This window comes from Neophocaena asiaeorientalis, unplaced genomic scaffold (assembly GCF_003031525.2).
Source record: "Neophocaena asiaeorientalis asiaeorientalis breed wild unplaced genomic scaffold, Neophocaena_asiaeorientalis_V1.1 scaffold407, whole genome shotgun sequence".
Classification (NCBI taxonomy): Eukaryota; Metazoa; Chordata; class Mammalia; order Artiodactyla; family Phocoenidae; genus Neophocaena; species Neophocaena asiaeorientalis.
The window spans coordinates 281,318-302,289 of NW_020174060.1; positions in this window are offsets into that span (position 1 = coordinate 281,318).

The window sequence follows — 20,972 nt, forward strand, 5'->3', positions numbered from 1 at the left end:
CCTGAATGTCAGAGTTGAAAGCGACCTGGAGAGGGTACTCTCCACAATCCTCAAGCCCACCCCCAGCCCCTAGGGTCTCCTGGCACCAGCGCTTACTATTTGGTACCCTTGAGAAGTCATTTCACTTCATGACCCAGTTTGCTTATCTGTGAGTTGGGGCTAACGGTGAGGGGTCCTCCTCCCTGGTATATTGTGAGGATTGTAATTGCTGTTAGCAGACAAGAGAGGGTGATGTCATTAATTGAGCGCCCCAGTGTGCCAAGCAGTGTGCTGTGCAGGGCTCTCGGGAAGAGCACAGCCACAGGCCCTGTCCCCTGGGGTGCTCGCTCATACAGGGTGATGCCGACTGTCGGCTCTTGTGGGGACAGACTGCAGAGTGCTCTGGGAGGCGAGGTGAATGGTGTCGCCCAAGGCAGTTTGATGGCTTGAACTGGGTCCTGGGGACGAACAGGGAGAGCAAGGGTGTGGAAGGTTTCCAAGGCAGGGGTCCTACCTTGGAGACTCACATTTGCTCTACAAAGGACTTTGCGGCAGAGAGAGGGGACACTGAGATGTTTAATGGGAAGAGCCCAGTGATCTCAAGTGCGGCTCAGGGACAGCTGGAAGCACTGAGGAGAGATGGAAGTGGGACGGGTCGGAGCCTCGAGGTCCTGGGGTCATCTGGGCAAAAGAAAGGGAGGCTCCCCAGGAGGCTTGGCCGAGGTCATGCAGTGAGAAAGGGGAGAGCCAGGACCCGTCCCCCGGGCCTCAGATTCCAAGTTGATGCTCGGAGGCCTGGGCTTCTCAGCCATTTGGCAGACAAGGACACTGAGACTCACCCAAGCTGACCCTAAATCACACGTAGGAGCTAGCGGTGCAGCGGTAGAAACCTGGACCTCATTTTGGGTTCTGGACCCCAAGACCCTTCATTTCTACTGTATCATTGTTAAGAGAGGCTCTTACAGGTGGGAAAATGGGACTTTGGGGATGTGGGAATGTGAGCCTGGGCAGGGGCATTGCTAGGGGCTGTGGGTGTCTGAAGGGGACATGGCATCCTGGGTAGTGGGTTGGGAGGAAGGAAGCTGGGGACTGGCAGAGGACCTGCTCTCATAGAGCCCTTGTTCCACGCCCAGTCCCATGCTCAGCGCTGGAGACCCATCCCTGCGCTCTGCCCTTCCTTAGAGCCACGGGGCTTCTCAGCGATCAGTTGTCCTCTGCCTGCTGCCCCTAGGTGGCTGTTGCACTGTGGACTAGTACTTAGTGGTGGAGATTAAGAGATTAAATCGGGACCCAGGACATCTGGAGCCAGTCACCAAGTGCCCTGAACCCACGTTGTCTCATTGGTAAATGGGATTAGTAATGCTTGGGTGCTTGGTAGGGGCTAAGAGGAATCAAAGCCCTGGACGGGTGCAGGGGGCCCATGACTGCTCCCTCATAGCCCTGGAGAGTTGGCTGACGGGGGCTGGGCAGGGCCACGTCCCACTCCAGACCTGACCCTGGTCTCTTTGCCTTTGTGAACAGATGAGGACTTTACAGGACCTCTGGGCTGTGTGCAAGGCACATCTGACACAGTGACTAGGAATGGGGCCCTGGGCCTGTGCCCCGGCATGAGGACACGTCCCCTAAGAAGACCTACCTCGGGAGGTGCCAGCAGAGGGACACATGGAGCCTGGAATTGGAGGCAGGTTCTGCGCCCTGGTGGAGAAACTCCCCGGACCTGCTGGGAGTCACAGCCGCAGAAGAGCTCGTGCTGACTGCCTGGCTGTGAACCTCCGCTCTCCCGTGGCAGCAGGGACGGTGCCTGTGTGGGACGCCTGCTTCTCTGCTCCCGCCTGGCCCACCAGAGACGGGAGGTGAACTGCCTAGGAGAACACAGCAAGTTGGTAGCAGACTCGGCTCCAGAGACAAGACCTTCCCCCGGGTGTGCACATACCTGCAGGCCTCACTCTCCTTTCAGAGCAACGTTCTTAACACTTTTGGGGTCGTGAAGCCGTCTGACAAGATGGCAAAGGTTATGAACCTTCTCCCCAGGAAGACACAGATAGTCACGTAGATGCAAGAATCTACGAGCAATCCCAGGAGCTCCTGGACTTCAGGCCGAGATCCTTGGGCCCGGGACTAACCCGCCACTCCTTCCTTACCTGACACAGAGCCCCAGGTCAGGGCCTCCATTCGAGTAGCATTTCATCCCCTGCCCTCCCCAATCCCTGCCCTTCCTTCCCTTGTTCAGGAATAAAGAATTCTGAGGAGGGGCCTCTTTTAGTCACTCTTTTCTCCCAAACCTAACAAACAGCGCATCAGGTTTCTGGAGCCTCACTTCCCTTCCCCAGATGTTGCTGGAAGCTTGCTGGGCTGGGCTGGTCTTCTTTGGGTTGCGGTTGCTTGCTGGGGCTGTACCTGGCTGGCGCTCGGCCGGATAGGGGGAGGGCTGGGGAGGAAGTAGAGCCTCCCTGCTGGGGCCCCCTGGCTCCGGGCAGGGAGAGAGGCTGGCAGACAAGCTTCTGTGTGTCCGGACTTCACAGCAGAAGAGGAGGAGGAGGGGTGCCGGGCCAGCAGCAGGGCGAGGGCTCCTCTGGGCTTCACACCTGTGCAGGTTGGCCTGGAGCTCCCCAGCCTCCCCAGACTGGACCACCCATCAGAAAAGGTGGGACCGACTAGGGCGGGGCTGGGTTTTGATGACAACCAGACTTCATGAAGTAGCTTATGGTTAGCGAAACCCTTGGAGGTGGAGAGAGGCCTTTAGTCCTGAAATGTAGGTCAAATCCCAGGGACGTGAGTGCTGCGGGGCGTGGGGAGCTGTGCTGAGGTGAGAGGTCCCAGGGCTGAGCTGAGGTTTGGTCAGGGTTGCCAGGAGGCCCCCATGGGCTCCTGTCTCCAGTGCAGTTCGCTTGTAGGTTCTTACCGTCTGCCACATGCCAGGCTCTGGGATAACAGGCTGCTCTGGGGGAGGTCAGAGAAATGAGGCCCTGTGCTTCCAGAACTTCCTTCTCTCTGATCCTTGGCCCAACCCAGGGGACCTTCACAGACGCCCCTTCTCCTCTCATCTCCCTCCTCGGTCCTGCCTCTGTTTCCCCTGCTGTTGCTCTGGCCTGTGCCCCCCCCCCACCCCCAGCTAAGCCCTCTTCTCCACCAGGCTGCCTTCCCGACCACCAAGCCCACGTTCCGTCCTCCTCTGAACAGTCCCCGTGTTAACACACTATCACACGCCTGAAATTCGTGTGGAGTCTTATGCAGTAAGTCCCCTACACACGAACCTTCAAATTGCGAACTTTCAAAGATGTGAGTGTCCATTCCATCAGCGTCTGGCGTGAATGAAATTGCAGCTTGCCCTCCAATTGTGTTAGCTGAGTACCTAAGGTAACTTTGCTGGACTTATGAACAAATTGGACTTACGAACATGCTCTTGGAACAGAACCCGTTCGTATGTAGGGGACTTACGGTACTCCCGTTTCCCGTGTGTGTGTGTGCGCGTGTGTGAAATCTCCACTGAGACTGGGAGCTCCCTGAAGGCAAGGGCTGTGTCATTCCTTCTTGACCCCCAGCAGGGTGTAGCACAGGGCAGGGCTCACAACACTCAGGAAGTAGTTGCCGACTGGCTGGTGGGTCCAGTGCTGGAGGCTGTGGGATGGGAGGTGATGGGAGGTGTGACGGGGAGGGGGACGTGGGTCCTCTGGTGAGTGTATCTTACTGGCTGTGGGCTGGCTTTCCTGGGCAGTAACAGCTGCAGGAGGCCTTGGGTTCTCCCCTCCTCGGGGCAGTGGGACAGGAGAGACCCCACCCCCATCGACTCCGCGGGAGCGTGTGCCAATGGATGTCCAGGCTGGACGTCTCCATAGGTTGCTGACGCTTGCTGGAGCTGACCAAGGGGAATCAATGTTCTCTCAACATCAGCTCACGTGAGGAGTGGTCATTTGGGGCTCAGCGGGGAGCAGGGAGGTGGCCTCCAGCTCCACCTCCATCATTTCTTGAGGAGTTACGTTCAAGGTCACATAGCTCCAAAGCCACAGCAGTGAGTCAGCTCGGCCTCCCCCATATGGATAATGCCCACTACTTGGATGTGCGTAATGGATACCGGGGCCCCTTGGGGTAGTCCCCCGGCAGCTTGCTCAATGCACAGCGAGGCAGACCTGCTGAGAACCTTCGAGGTGGTTCCCTCAGCACCTGAGTGCTGGGCCGCTCCAGGGCTGGCCCATCCCCACGCAGAGGCCCTGGCTGGTCGCGTCTCTCTCCTCGCTCTGGTTTCCTTATCTGTTCCTCCTGCCTCGTGGGTTGTGAGAATCGGATGAATGTGTATACACACTGTGCGCGCTGCAAAGCCCCACGTAGGGGCAGGGGTGCCGTCATTGTCCTGCCACTGTCTCCTGCTGCGGGTGGGCCTGGCCACTGGCACTTCACAGCCCGGGAGTCTTCTGCGGCAGAAGGCTCTGGAGACTGGAGTTACGCCAGGCCTGCCACCGCGCTGCCGAGACTTGGATGAGCCATCTTCCTCCTGTTCCTGGTGAGGGGCTGGGCCTGCTCATGGCCAAGGCTCACTCCAGAACCTTCCTTCTGTGCCTTACTCTTTGATTCAGATTTGGGGTTGCATCAATTGTCTCTATCAGCCAACGAGGGTCCTGAGTGCTAGTAACGCAACGACAGGGTCTTTTGAGACCCGGGGCTGATGTAGGTGAATCAGGCAGGATCCTTGTTCAACTCAAATCCACGAACACCATAAAGGGGAACCGCAGGCTCCGTAACTGAGAAGGGCGGGGACTTGACCGTGACGCCGGCTCTGCTCTCCTCCATGTCAGCTGCCTCCCCACCTCGCGGGGCAGGAAGGCGCGGGCAGTAGCTGGGCCCTCCGCCAGCTCGGGCTCAGCTCCTTCCCTGATGGTCTGAACCCCTTGCAGGGCTGACTCTCTTCTGCTGGAATCGGTCGATGCTTGCTGCCAGGGCAGTGACTGCACCAGGCCTGGGGAACGCCACGCACTGGATGGCCAGGCCTGGGCACACACCGCCTGGAGAGGGTCAGCTCCGCCTGGAGCCTGTGGTCTGTGCGTGGGGAAGGGATGGTTCACCAGGGAAGCCCAGAAGCGAGAAGGCGGGCGAGTGGACTCCAGGTGGCTGCCCAGCAACCTGGTGGCCTGTTATAACAGCAAGATCGCAGCCCCCCTCCCGACTCTAATCAGAAACGGCATTTAAAAAAATATATACAAAAACACCACCGGGTTTTTTATTTATTATTATTTTAAAATATTTACTTATTTTGGCTGTGCCGGGTCTTAGTTGGGGACACAGACTCTTTAGTTGGTGGCATGCATGCGGGATCTAGTTCCCCGGCCAGGCATCAAACCCGGGCCCCCTGCACTGGGAGTGCAGAGTCTTACGCACTGGACCACCAGGGAAGTCCCAGAAACTGCCTTTTAACAAGATGCCCAGGCCGTCATCGTGTGTGCAGGTGGTCTGCCCTACCTCACTTCCCCCCTCTTTGAGGGGGACCTTTTGACTCTGACATGCCATCGACCCTACTGTCCAAAGGGAGCAGACTGAAGTGTGTTTTCTCTTAGGCAGCTTGTGGGGTGTAGAGACGAGACGCTGCCTCCACCAGGGTCCAGGATCCCGTCCACGGTCGCCCCCCTTCCCCTGCCCTGGGCACCAGAGCATTCATCAGCCGTGCCCATCCTGACCTGGCCGGCCCAGCCTGGCTTTATGAGAATTTTCCATTAGCACAGAACACAGCACAGGAGAGAAAAGCCCAGGAAAAGGCTAGCCCCGAGAAAGCAGAGCAGTTCCTCCACCTGGTCTCTTGCACCCACCTTATGACCCTCCTTCAAAACATCACGAAGCCTCACTTTCCTCACCCTAATAACGCCCAAGTGAGAGGATGTGTGCCATGGAGACTGTGTGCCCCGCTGGATCCCCTTTCCAAGCTATTGTGGGCATCGGCTGTTAATGGTTCACAGCTGCCTAGCTCAGGGGGCTGCCCCCGGCCCACCTCTGCCACTGCGAGTGACTGCTGACCCCAGAGGGGCCAGCTCCAAGTGCAGCCTCTGCTCGGGGCTCCCGAGGGAACAGGCGACACTGGGTTCCTGCTGAGACCACATCCCTGGCTCCTTCCCCCACCTGAGCCCACTTCCCACTTCCCTTCTGCAGAGAGCACCTCCCAACAGTTCTCGTTCCCCTTGAACAGAATCCCTGACTCAGGCTTTGCTTCCAAGGACCCCAACCTAAGGCAGTGTCTCAGCGAGATACACGCTCCAAGGATCTTGCACAGGCAAGAGATCGTGAGTAGCATCTTTGTTTACTTCTGTGTGGTGCTGTAGGCTTTCATCAAAGAGCTGCTGGTAGATGGACAGATTGGAGGTGGCCATGTGCTTTGTGAGATGGTGAAACCCACGTAGAGCAAATACCCACTGCTTTTCTCGACCTAGCTTTAGACTTGGGTAGCATTTCAAACGCAGATGCTTCAGACCAGCATGTTAGCTGTTGTGTTTAATAATAATCATTTTTAAAAGGCTGTTGTTGGTCAGAACACCTGGGGACAGGGGCCTCTGAGATGTGGGAAAGACCCGAGGGGCTGAGCTGGTCCTTCCCCAGCCTGTGGAAATCTGCTAGGAGACAAGCAGCAACTCCTGAGATCAGGTTTCAAGCACGCAGGTTCAAGAGCGCCTTAGTTTATAGGAGCAGCGTGAACTGTGTCGGTGTGTGGGACAAGAGGCGTTCCGGAGCCAGGTGGCATGACGGTGCACGTGGGTCCTGAGAGGTGGCAGAGACAGTGGCTGAGGGACGGAGGGGACAGGCAGCCTCCACTGCATGCAAGCACTCCCGGAAATTACTGGGGGTGTGTGCGTTGTGGTCTCCTGCAGGAGGAATGGACGCCATAGAGTTCCGGGGGCTGGGGAGCGCTCAATCTGTATCTGCACATAAGAAGCAGCATGCTTCAGGCTGGTGGAGCGGGACACCATGGCCGTCGCTTTCCCACCTCGTCTCCGCGCTAGCTCACGGTGCCTGCTGCTTCGAGGATAACGCTTGTTCTCTCTGCTGCTGCCCTTGACATCTCCGCCCTCTGCTCTGTGTGTCCCTCTCTGTCTCCCCCACAGAATCCCAGAGACAGATTTGGTGTGACTAGTCACCATCCCTTGGACAGAGTTCATTCTCCCCACACTTCGATGTGGCTTGTGAGCCTTGAGCTGGCATCCCGGGGGCAGGTACACTCTGGACCCAGTAGCTCCGGCCAGGGTGATGGCAAAATATGAACCTCGGGAACTCTGAGGGATGCCTGAGCACATGTTCCCAGGAGGGGGCTGACAGGGTCCGGGGCTGTCTGGCTTGTCCAGCCGGTGCTCTGGTTTCTCCCTCACTTTTACTGTGCAAATCTCTCTGCAGCCCCCCAGTGACCCGGTAGATGGCCTTGTTGCGTGAATGTTGGTTTTGATTGGATTCATGCCCTGAGAAGGATGCTGGAGTTGGAACAAAAATATCCCTTTTGGATCTTCTTTCTGTTCCTATTGCCTCTCCCTGATTGGTATATGTTTACAGTCACTTCTCCCTAATGCCTGGAGAGGGTTATATAAAATGGGACTGCTCTCTTGGCCATCACTGGAGCATATTCAGGAAATCTTACAATATGAGAAAATCAAGAAACAGAGCCAGTGAATACAGCAGTCCCACTTATTGGACAATGTTAAAAAAAAACCAGATATCACTGATAGATCGTATTCTGTGAATACAATCTGTGAATATTCTGTGAATGCAATAAAATTAGAAATACAGGTACACCTCTGAGATATTTCTGGTTCGGTTTCAGACCCCCGCAATAAAGCAAATATCGCAACGAAGCAAGTCACATGAATTTTTTTTGTTTCCCAGTGTATATAAAAGTTCTGTTTACACTATACGGTAGTCTGTTAAGTGTGCAGTAGCATTATGTCTTAAAAAAAATAGTGTACACACCTTAATCTGAAAATACTTTATTGCTAAAAACTTCTACCTACCACCTGAGCCTTCAGTAAGTCACAGTGGTAACATCAAAGATCACTGATCACAGATCACTGTAACATAAGTGTTAACATATTATTTCATATTATAATAATGAAAATGTTTGAAATATTGCGAGAATTACTAAACTGTGGCACAGAGATGTGATGTGAGCAAAGGCTGTTGGGAAAATGACGCAGATAGACTTGCTTGACGCAGGGTTGCCATAAATCTTCAATTTGTGAAGCGCAGTAAAACGATATGTACCGATAATTAACAAAAAAACCCACAAAAGCTTCTGTACATTCAGGAATTTATGTGTTTATGTAAAAACACACTTATTAATAATTTACAGATTACAGAAGAAATTGTAATGGAAATGATAAAATATTTATGAATGAATAACTATGAAAACACTATGTTTCAAACCTTGTGTCATGCGAGAGGAAAATGTTACCCTTAAATGTATTCGTCAGAACAGAGGACAATTTGAAAATCAAAAAGTCAAGAGTTTAACTTAAGAAGTTAGGAAACGAACAACAGAATATGCCCAAAGAAGGAGAAAAATAATAAGAAAGATAAAAGTAAATTAAGATAGGAGCCCAGATAGCTTTAACTGGGAGGGTTTGTCAACCTCTAATGATGAGGTAATTCTTCATATACAAACTGTTCCAGAGAATAGGGTGAAAAATACTCCCAAACTCTTTTAATGAGGCTGGTAAAACATTGACAATGAAACCAGACAAGGACAGGACAACGAAGGAAAATTTTCAGCCAGTCTCACCCATGAGTAGAATCGCAAAAATCCAAAATGAGATATTGGCAAATAAAATCCAGAAATATATTTTAAAATGCATCATGACCAAGAAGGCTTTATCAGACATATATAAAGATGGTTCAACATCAGAAAATTCTATTAAAGAAATATACCACTGCAGCAGGTAATGGAGAAAAAACATGAAAATCTCAACAGATGCAGGAAAAGCATTTGCTAAAATTCAATTTATTTGCAATAAAAAAATCCAAACCCCAAACAAGCAAACAAAACAAAACAAAAACCAAACAAAGCTTCTTTTTTAAAAAAATTTACTTATTTATTTTTGGACGCATCATATCTTCGTTGCTGCATGTGGGCTCTCTCTAGTTGCGGCCAGCGGGGGCTACTCTTCAGTGCAGTGCGCGGGCTTCTCATTGCGGCATGTGGACTTCTCATTGCGGTGGCTTCTCTTGTTGGGGAGCGCAGGCTTTAGGCGCGTGGGCTTCAGTAGTTGTGGCTCGCAGACTGTAGAGCACAGGCTCAGTAGTTGTGGTGCACGGGCTTCGTTGCTCTGCGGTGTGTGGGATCTTCCCAGACCAGGGCTCGAACCTGTGTCCCCTGCATTGGCAGGCGGATTCTTAACCACTGCGCCACCAAGGAAGCCCAAACAGAGCTTCTTTTTAGGGTTACCTCTGTTGTCTGTTCTGTGCAATCCTTCCCCCTTCCCATTACACTATACCTTCCTCCTCTGCTGCTTTTTTTTTTTTAATTAAAAAAAATTTTTTTAAGTATAGTTGATTTACAACATCATATTGGTTTCAGATGTACAACATAAGGATTCAAATTTTTATAAATTATACTTTAAGTTATTATAATAAAATATCGGCTATATTCCCTGTGCTGTACAATGTATCCTTGTAGCTTATTTATTTTACACCTCTTATAGTTTGTACCTCTTGTCCCCCTACCCCATCTTGCCTGTCCCCACTTCCCTCTTCCCACTTGTAGCTACTATTTCTCTATATCTGTGAGTCTGTTTCTATTTTGTTATATCATTCACGTGTTTTATTTTTTAGATTCCACGTATAAGTGATAACATACAGTATATTTCTTTCCCTGTCTGACTTATTTCACTGAGCATAATACTCTCCAGGTCCATCCATGTTGCTGCAAATGGCAAAACTTGAGTCTTTTACATGGCTGAGTAGTATTCCATTGTATATATACATCACTTCTTCTTTATCCGTTCATCTGTTGATGGACACTTAGGTTGCTTCCATATCTTGGCCATTGTAAATCATGTTGCTATGAACATTGGGGTGCATGTATCTTTTTGAATTAATGTTTTCATTTTCTTCAGATATATACTCAGGACTGGGATTACTGGGTCATAGGGTAACCCTATTTTTATTTTTTGAGGGTCCTCCATACTGTTTTCCATAGTGGCTGCACCAGTTTATCTCCCCACCAGCAGTGCTGGAGGGTTCCCTTCTCTCCACACCCTCTGCAACACTTGTTTGTTGTGGTCTCTTCCTACTCTTCTTTATCACACTTTCATGGGTAGGCCTTTGCCCTTTTTTTTTTTTTAACATCTTTATTGGAGTATAATTGCTTTACAATGGTGTGTTAGTTTCTGCTTTATAACAAAGTGAATCAGCTATACATATACATATATCCACATATCTCCTCCCTTTTGCGTCTCCCTCCCACTAGGCCTTTGCCTTTGTTCCCTCTTCCTGGAATATTCTGGAATATTCTGCTCCCAGATATTCCCAGGGCTCTCTTGCCACTGAGGTATGAGTAGAGCTGTCATCTCATGGAGGCCTTTTCTAAACACTCTAGGTCAATAACTCCCCATCTATTCTTTTTCACATCAACCAGCTCTATTTTCTCTCTTGCATTTATCACAAACATGACCTTGTTTATTTACCTGTTTGCTTGTTCATTATCTCCGCCTTCAGATGTAAGCACCAAGGACAGTACAATGCCTGGCACACGTCAGGTGCTATATAAATGTTTGTTGTGTTAACTGACACGGGTTTTTTGGCCATTACTGGGGCATATTCAGGAAATTTTATAATATAGCAAATTAAACTTATTAATAGTTTCAAATGTAATGAAATACTTTTGAGACTACATGTAACAGCAAAGTTGATATGTTGCTCTCTGTAGATATTTATTGATTTCAACTTTTCAGTTTTCTTTTGGTATTTTGCAATGAAAAAATAGTCTGCAAAATTTTTATAGTTTTGCAAAACCTATAAGCCCTAGGCTTTCTGTCTATGATGTCTAATGGAAAAATGGACCTATTGGGGGGAATTATGTAATTTCTCTCTCTTTTTGTCTGTGCATCCAATAAATGGAATTTATTTCGTTTTTAAGGGGAAAGTTGTGTGAGATTCTTTATTTGGTTGACTATGTGGTGAGGTATAGAGAGCTTACATAAGCTGCATGGTGAGTTAGCCACGCCAGACTTTTCTAACAGATGCCAATGGGAGAGTGGCGCCCTCTAGCGCACATTTGGAGAACTGATGCTGAGTGAATTGGACTTTTGTTCTCTAAGGCCAGCCTGGCCACGTTTTTATTGTAATGCACAAGTCAGGGACCATGTAGGCGGTCAGTAAATACTTTCTGAATGAATAAATGGAACCATGAGGCTTTGCAGAGTGCCCTATGGAAGTGAGTAAAAAAATAAAATTAAATCAGAGTTGTAAAGTTAACTGTCCCCTTAGAGATGAAGTGAAGGTTGATGGCTAATACAGGGGAGAAAATTGGAGGTAATGAAATTCGACACGTTTCTTTTCTGAGTTTCCAGAAGGGAGAAGGAGAAAACATAGAGTAACTTTCCAAACAGAATGAGCCAAAAAGCCGGCAATGAAAGTTTGCTCATGAAAGTGTTAGAGGGACTTTTAAAAAGGGAGTAGACCCCAAAGGAGTTGATACGCCAACTCCATCGGCTGGCTGAGTCGACCACAGTATGCGAGAGAAGGAAGCACGTAATAAGAGCGGGAAAAACAACCACTAGCTGAAAAGTTGTGGGCTGTTTTCATCTGTAAGCAAATCTTTAAAATGTAGATGTTACACTTACATGCAGAATCTAAAATATGATACAAATGAACCTATCTATGAAACAGAAACAGAATCACAGACATAGAGAACAGACTGGTGGTTGCCGAGGGGCAGGGGCTTGGGGGAGGGATGAGTGGGAGGTCGGGGTTAGCAGATGTAAGCTTTTATATATAGAATGGATAAACAAAAAGGTCCTACTGTAGAGCACAGGGAACTAAATTTAATATCCTGTGATAAATCACAACGGAAAAGAGTATATAAAAAAGAATGTGTATATGTATAACCAAATCACATTGCTGTACAGTAGAAATTAACACAACATTGTAAATCAACTATACTTCAATAAAAAATATTGATAAAATGTAGATGTTATTGAGGAAATTTGAACACTTATTGGATACTCGATAATACAGAATTGTTCATTTTTTCTCAGTTACAATTAGGTTATTGTGCTTATGTAATAAAAGGATCTTTAGCTTTCAGAGATACATAGGGAATGAAATGATCTCTGGGATTTGTTTCAGAATCGTCTGGGGCATGGGCGTGAGAAGGTGCAGTTAGAGATGAAACAGTGTTTACTATGTGTTGATGATCTGAGGCTGGGCGAGAGGGGACCGGGACTCATTAGCGCCTTCTGTCTACCATTGTTGTGTGTTGGAAAACTTCCTTAATAACCAGCTGAGGTACGTTTTTTCCTAATCCTTCTGGCTTTTTGAAAGTTCCCTTCTTAATACTCCCGAAAAAGCGGGAGTGTTGTGGATGTTTTGGGGCAGAGGAGGTGTTTGAGGCTGACTGGGAGTGTTGGTTTTGAGCCCTTTCCTTTTGTCCAAGAGATCAGGATGGCTGAGAAGGGGGAGGGGCTAAGAAGATGCCCTGCTTAAGTTACATAGGGGGTAATGTCATTCTACTAGTCCTTTCAAGATGGGGAAAGATGATCTCATTAGATAACTGAGCCAAATCATTTTGTGGTCGGATTGACTTACGGATAGATTAACTGGAAAATCTGAAAAGTTTTCCAAATGCTACTGAGGAAATAAGATTGCAGCAAAGACCTCTTTGCTGTGCATCAGATAGTTGAGTATGAACCGACTTTTGACCTCTAGAATGTTAATTCTACGTTGGAATGCTTTGAGGGTCTTTGTTGTTGTTTTTCTTTTCTTTTCTTTTTTTTTTTTTGCGGTACGCGGGCCTCTCACTGTTGTGGCCTCTCCCGCTGCGGAGCACAGGCTCCGGACGGGCAGGCTCAGCGGCCATGGCTCACGGGCCCAGCCGCTCCGCGGCATGTGGGATCTTCCCGGACCGGGGCACGAACCCGTGTCCCCTGCATCGGCAGGTGGACTCTCAACCACTGCGCCACCAGGGAAGCCCCTTTTTGTTGTTTTTGAACTAAATGTTTTTAAAAGGAAAAATGACATAAATAATTTTTGAGAGAATCCCAGTTCTTTAGAGTGACTATGTCCCTGCTCTGATCCCGCGGGGGAGGGCAGCGCGGTGCCTCTGGAACAGTAAGAGAGCAGGTGGGGGACACTGAGCCCCTGCCGGTAATTCAGAGGTTGATGCCCAGCTGTAACAATACTGTGAGTGAATTTTTGGAAGTAATTTCCGTATTTGCCCTAATTTAGAAAAAATTCTGAGGAACACTAGAAATGACTAGGGATCACATCAAGAAATGCAGCGTTAATGTCAACTTCCAATAGAGACAGGTTCTGGGCTCCACGCTCTGGGTCTTCTTTCTGGACAAGGTGGGGCGGGAGGTGGTGCCATGGGACTGGTAGAAGCAGGTATTTGGATTGAAGAGGCTTCCGCTGACTTTTCAGTGGCCACTAGACAGAAATGGCTGTGGTAGGAAGAGCATGGGTCTTGGTGTTAAAACTGGGTTAGAATCCCAGCTCTGCCACTTCTAGCTGTGATCTTGGGGAAACTGGCTCCTAACAGGAATTGTCTGGTTCTCTGCACTCCAAAGGTTGCCTGAAGTAAGGCACGAATGCCTGTTGGCGAGCATCCCCCTCTTTCTTTCTTTTTTTGTTGTTTATTGCTAACTTAAAAAAAATTGAAATACAGCTGATTTACAATGCCATGTTAGTTTCAGGTGTACAGCACAGTGACTCACACACGCACACACACACACACACACACATATATATACATACACATATATCTGTTCTTTTTCAGATTCTTTTCCCATATAGGTTATTACAAAATATTAAGTATAGTTCCCTGTGCTAGACAGTAGGTCCTCATTGGGTATCTATTTAATATATAGTAGTGTGTATATGTTAATCCCATCCTCCTAAAATATCCCTCCCCACCTTTCCCCTTTGGTAACCATAAGTTGGTTTGCTATGTCTGTGGGTCTATTTCTATTTTGTAAGTAAGTTCATCTGCATCCTTTCAGATCCCACATGCAACTGCTATCATATGGTAGTTGTCTTTCTCCGCCTGGCTCGCTTCACTCAGGATGATGTGTCCCCCTCTTTCCAAAGCACTTCCTTCGATGTCCACTTCCAGGCTGCACCCCTCAATCCTCCGTCCCAGCTGAGCACAGGCACTACCCCCTCCTGGCCACCTGCTTCCCACCCAGCAGGTGGAGGAGTTGCATGATGGGGAAAGTCAGGGGGACCCTCGGGCCCGGAGGGGCATGGCTGGCCCCAGGGACCTGAACCTGGGTAGGGGGATGGAAGTGGAATTGTCAGTGGGTTGAGATTTCCAGGACTTCTAAAAGGGCCCCAATAAACCCTCCCAAACTTTCACTCGAGGCTGGAAGAATAAAATGAGGAATTTCTGTTTCTCTAATTTGAAGGATTTTAGAAATGGAAGTTGGGGCTCCAGACGTTTCTTCGCTTCCACAGTGAATAGAATGGAGGCAAATTTTCCTTGGGTTGGACTTAGTGCCTGAAACCCTTCTACTGGTGCCACCTTCCAGCTGTTAGTCCGCCCCATTGGGTGGGATGCTGAGTCTGAAATGGCCCCCACACCTCATCTTCCCCTTCCAGATACTGCAGTCCCACCTGGTGAGGCCCGGATCCCTCCTTTCTGGCTGGAATCGTCCTGGGGCCAGATGAGATCCGAAGAAGGCCGTGAGCTGTGGTGGGCACTGTGCCATCCAGAAACAGGGGAGCTGAGGAGGTCCAATTGGGCTGGAAAGACCCCAGTCTGTTTGGGTCTGAGGCCTCATCTGTAACAGGTATATCTTGGTTGAAGGCAATGTACAAGATGTTTGAGGGAAGTGCTGTAAGTTCATTGCACAAAAGTAAAACCACGTACAGGGCTGGTGTGGAGGAGACCGAGAGAGGATGCAAAGAATGTAGGCCTGGAGACGGAGAGAGGATGCAGGAGGGTGGGTGTGGAGAGATCCTAGTGCTGGGCTCCCAGGGGAAATGCCTGAACCAACCCAAAGGAGGGTCCACTCAAGCTAGACTCTTGCAACAGGCCCAGCCCAGTGGGTTTCTGGGCCCTGGGCAGTTGGAGGAGAGAAGGGCAAAGTCAGACCAAGTGTGCCTGGAAGGCGGCTCCAGGCAGGGTGGGATTGGAGGTTGCGGGGAAGATGCTAGGGCCCAAAGCCAGAATCCCCTTGGTGGGAGATGGCAGAGAGGCACTGAGACTGAGGAGTGCTTTGGATCCACCATCTGCAAGGAGGGGTGATGCCCTCAAGTTGGCGACCAAAGGGTCACTTCTGGAGAAAGCCCAGAGCTGCAGGAAGTGGCCAGACACCTGCTCCACTGTTGCCAGCTGGGACCCCGCAGGATTTTCTGTACCTCCCCAGGCAAGCTCTCCCTTTCTAAAAGCAAGATAATAAAATCTGCTTCCTGTTTTCACTGATGTAGCTTGTGATTACTTGGTGGGTTATTTTTAGGAGAGTTGCCAACATCTTCCGATGAACAGCTAATTCCAGGTGCTCTGTGGGGCCCTGGAGAAGCTGCAGGAAGATTGGATGCCTGATGCCCAGCTTCTCTTATAATTCATTAGGCTTCTGGAACGCATGTAGTGAAAGACAGAAAACATTGTGATGAGAAGTCAGGGGACCTGGGTGTCACACCTTGTGGTGAACTTTATTTTTTATTAAATAGAAGGGTGACTTTTTAATTTTATCTAGCTTTATTGAGATATTCTTGACATATCATATATGTGAGTTTAAGGTGTATGATGCGATCATTTCATAACCGTATATACTGCAAAATGTTTACTACAATGGAGTTAGTTAACACCTCTGCCCCTCACCTTTTTGTGTGTGTAGTGATAACGTTTATCATCTAATCTCTTAACGACTCTCAAGTATATAATGAGGTTAACCTCATTCTCTGCTTCTCAGAAGGTGCTGACTCAGTCCTGGGCACCAAAGAGAGAGGCTTGTGGGGACCCCAAGGCCACCGGCTCAAGCTAGGCTTTTGGGGATGTTTTTGTTTATCTCAAACGTTCTTAGGAGGGCTTCTCTGGTGGCGCAGTGGTTAAGAATCCGCCTGCCAATGCAGGGGACACGGGTTCGAGCCCTGGTCCGGGAAGATCCCACGTGCCGCGGAGCAACTAAACCCATGCGCCACAACTACTGAAGCCCGCGCGCCTAGAGCCCGTGCTCTGCAATAGGACAAGCCACTGCAATGAGAAGCCCACGCACCACAATGAAGAGTTACCCCTGATCTCCACAACTAGAGAAAGCCCGCTCGCAACAACGAAGACCCAATGCAGCTAAAAATAAATAAATAAAATAAATTAAAAATAAAAGTTCTTAGGAGTGTTGAATTGTTCTTCATTATCTATCCATACTTATCTAAAGTGCTCTGGAGGACTTCCCTGGCAGTCCAGTTGTTAAGAATCCACCTTCCAATGCAGGGGATGCGGGTTTGATCCCTGTTCAGGGAACTAAGATCCCACATGCCACGGAGCAACTAAGCCTGCGTGCTCTAGAGCCCATGTCACAACTAGAGAGCCCGCCCTCCGCAACTATTGAGTGCACATTCTCTAGAGCCTGCATGCCGCAACTAGAGAGACGACCATGTGTTGCGATGAAACATCCCGTGTGGCACAAAGAAGATCCCGTGTGCTGCAACTACTGAACCCCACTCGCTCTCCAGCCTGCATGCTGCAACTAGAGAGAAGCTCATGTGCTGCAATGAAAGATCCCACGTGCCTCAAAGAAGATCCCGTGTGCCACAACTAAGACCCGGCACAGCCAAATAAATAAATATTTAAAAAATAAATAAAATGCTCTGGAAGTGGGCCATGGCTTGGCTGTGGTCTGTCTGAGCCCGGGCGCTGGCCCTCAGCCAATGAAGCAGGAGCACCTGGGTTTAAGATGCAAGAAGTAATCGGCCTCTGAGGTCCCTTCTGGCTCCTGGCTTTTTACCTGTTTCTTTTTTTGTTTTTAATTAATTTATTTATTTTTGGCTGCGTTGGGTCTTTGTTGCTGCACACGGGCGGTGAGCAGTCATTGAGGTGCGCGGGCTTCTCATTGCGGTGGCTTCTCTTGTGGGGCACGGGCTCTAGAGTGCAGGCTCAGTAGTTGTGGCACGCGGGCTCAGTAGTTGTGGCTTGCGGGCTCTAGAGCGCAGGCTCAGTAGTTGTGGTGCACGGGCTCAGTTGCTCCGCGGCATGTGGGATCTTCCCGGACCAGGGCTCAAACCCATTTCCCCTGCATGGGCAGGCGGATTCTTAACCACTGCCCCACCAGGGAAGTCCCTGGCTTCTCACTTGTGTTTCGGCCCCACTTGTTCCTGGTGCACCCATGTCGCCTTCCTCTGCTCATTAAAAATCCTGCTCTTGCCTCCCCACCAGCCAGCAGCCTGGGTGGCAGGGACAGATGTCCTTCTGATAATACCAAGGTGGTAGAAAAGTCCTGCCAGATGTGATGATAGCACCTGCGCATGGAGCAGCGGCCCTTGGCATTCACCATCCGGCCTCCCTCCCAGCGAGGGGACTACAGCCCCGAGAGACGCCTCTTCCCAAGGCGATGCTGAGTCTAGACACTGACCTCAGCATCATGAGACAGAAAGGGGAGAGAAGTCAGATGGCAGCTGGAGGGGGAAGCGGGGTGAGAGAATATTCTTCTTTAAAGATGGGAGAGGAGAAGGTAGGAGAGTTATGGGGCTGGGGGGCGGGGGAGGTGAATGGACTACAACACAGAGGGATGATGCCCCGTTAGAGCCCGTTGAGGATGGTGACCCTAGTGTAAAGTCACTTCCGCCAGTAGGTTTGTGTGTCTCCCCTCGGCGCCCTCAGCGGTGCAGGCGCAGGCATGGTGTTGATGAATCGGCCCACGTTTCACCCAGCTTGTTCATGTTCTCCTCCGCCTGACAGCCTTAGACTGCCCTCTTCCTGACTCTTGACCTCCCTTTCCTTGAAGCATTTACTTCAGAAAACTTGTAATTGCAAACTCTTTCTCTGCCCCTTTGAGATGTAACTCTTTTTAAAAGCCTCCTGCCAGTTTTACAACGCAGATCTATCTTTCTCAAGGATGTGGGAGCGGTCCATCCCTTTGAAATGTAACCACCAAGGGAGATAGCGCCCCATCTCCCTTCTCCCCGGGAGGGTCAAGCCTGACTTTGATGGGCTCCAGTCAGCACACATGGCCTTGTTACACTGACAGCTCCTCTGACATCCCCCAGTACTTTTCCAGCAGCTCACCCCAGCCTTGAACATCCTTCCTGGTGTTTCAGCGGTGGGTTCGGTCTTAGTTCTGGCCTCTCTCTCCTGTTATCAGAGCCTTGAACAGTCTTCCTGGCCTGGTCGCCTTTGTCTGCTGCTGCTGTTGCTGTTGTTGTTGTTTTAGTTTATTTTATTCAGGTAGAGTTGATTTACAATGTCGTGTTAATTTCTGCTATATAGCAAAGTGATTGAGTTATACACACATACTCATCTTTATCCTGTTTTGTTTTAGTTGTTTTCAGTGGGAGGGTTGGTGTGAATAACATGGGAAACAGGAATCAGTCATGACCTTTTGGCTTTCTCTGCCTGCCCTGCCTCTAGTGCCCCAGACTCAGTGTCCCCAAGCTGAGGCGCTTGTCTTCCCGGAAAACCCCAGTCTCTCACAGCCACAGCTGCACAAAGGCCACTAGAAAGTGCTGTGACCCCTGACATCCCACAGCTAAGCCCTGGTCCCGGAAGATCCCACATGCCGCAGAGCAACTAAGCCCGTGCGCCACAACTCTGAGCCTGCGCTCTAGAGCTCGCGAGCCACAACTACTGAAGCCCGCCCACCTAGAGGCCATGCTCTGCAACAAGCCCGTGCACCACAATGAACAGTAGCCCCTGCTCTCTGCAACTAGAGAAAGCCCACGCGCAGCAACGAAGACCCAAGGCAGCCAAAAATAAATAAATAAATGTATAAATTTATACAAATGCATAAAGGCATATTATTTCTTTTCTTTATTTCTTCTTTTATACAGCAGGTTCTTATCAGTCATCAATTTTATACACATCAGTGTATACATGTCAATTCATTGTCGTCTTTCCCTTGAGGCTTTCAATAATTTTCCTTTGTCTTTAATTTTTGTCAGTTTGGTGACTATGTGTCTCGGCGTGTTACTCCTTGGGTTTATCCTGTATGGGACTCTCTGCACTTCCTGGACTTGGGTGGCTATTTCCTTTCCCATGTAAGGGAAGTTTTCGACTATAATCTCTTGAAATATTTTCTCTGGTCCTTTCTCTCTCTCTTCTCCTTCTGGGACCCCCATAATGTGAATGTTATTGCGTTTAACGTTGTCCCAGAGGTCTCGTAGGCCATCTTCATTTCTTTTCATTCTTTTTTCTTTATTCTGTTCCGCAGCAGTGAATTCCACCATTCTGTCTTCCAGGTCACTTATCCGTTCTTCTTCCTCAGTTATTCTGCTCTTGATTCCTTCTAGTGTAGTTTTCATTTCAGTTATTGTATTGTTCATCTCTGTTTGTTTGTTCTTTAATCCTTCTAGGTCTTTGTTAAACATTCCTTGCATCTTCTTGATCTTTGCCTCCATTCTTTTTCTGAGGTCCTGGATCATCTTCACTATCATTATTCTGACTTCTTTTTCTGGAAGGTTGCCTATCTCCACTTCATTTCGTTGTTTTTCTGTGGTGTTATCTTGTTCCTTCATCTTGTGATGAAGGAACATAGCCCTCTGCCTTTTCATCTTGTCTGTCTTTCTGTGAATGTGTTTTTCGTTCCACAGGCTGCAGGATTGCAGTTCTTCTTGCTTCTGCTGTCTGCCCTCTGGTGGATGAGACTGTCTAAGAGGCTTCTGCAAGTTTCCTGATGGGAGGGACCTGTGGTGGGTAGAGCTGACTGTTGCTCTGGTGGGCAGAGCTCAGTAAAACTTTAATCCGCTTGACTGCTGATGGGTGGGGCTGGGTTCCCTCCCTGTTGGTTGTTTGGCCCAAGGCAACCTAACATTGGAGCCTACCTAGGATCTTTGGTGGGGCTAATGGCGGACTCTGGGAGGGCTCACGCCAAGGACTATTTCCCAGGACTTCTGCTGCCAGTGGCCTTGTCCCCATGGTGAGCCACAGCCACCCACCGCCTCTGCAGGAGACCCTCCAACACTAGCAGGTAGGTCTGATTCAGTCTCCTATGGGGTCACTGCTCCTTCCCCTGGGTCCCGATGCGCGCACTACTTTGTGTGTTTCCTCCAAGAGTGGAGTCTCCGTTTCCCCCAGTCCTGTCGAAGTCCTGCAATCAAATCCCACTAACCTTCAAAGTCTGATTCTCTAGGAATTCCTCCTCCCATTGCCGGACCCCCAGGTTGGGAAGCCTGACGTGGGGCTCAAACTTCACTCCAGTGGGTGGACTTCTGTGGTGTAAGTGTTCTCCAGTCTGTGAGTCACCCACCCAGCAGTTGTAGGATTTGATTTTACTGGGGTTGCACCCCTCCTACCGTCTCATTGTGGCTTCTCCTTTGTCTTTGCATGTGGGGTATAATTTTTGGTGAGTTCCAGTGTCTTCCCGTCGATGATTCTTTTCCCGTCGATGATTGTCCAGCAGCTAGTTGTGATTCTGGTGTTCTCGCAAGAGGGAGTGAGAGCACGTCCTTCTACTCTGCCATCTTGGTTCAGGGCTGCATATTATTTCTTAATAATAAATATTGTAACAAACAAGGAGTCTGTTTGAATAAGACATTTTAATTACATCTGAAAACTGTCAACATGTACAAATTTAGTTACAAGACACTTTTACTGCCATCTGTCAAAATTGTAGTAAGCACACATGTCCTATCTTGGAAATAAAACAATCTATAAATTTTTTTTT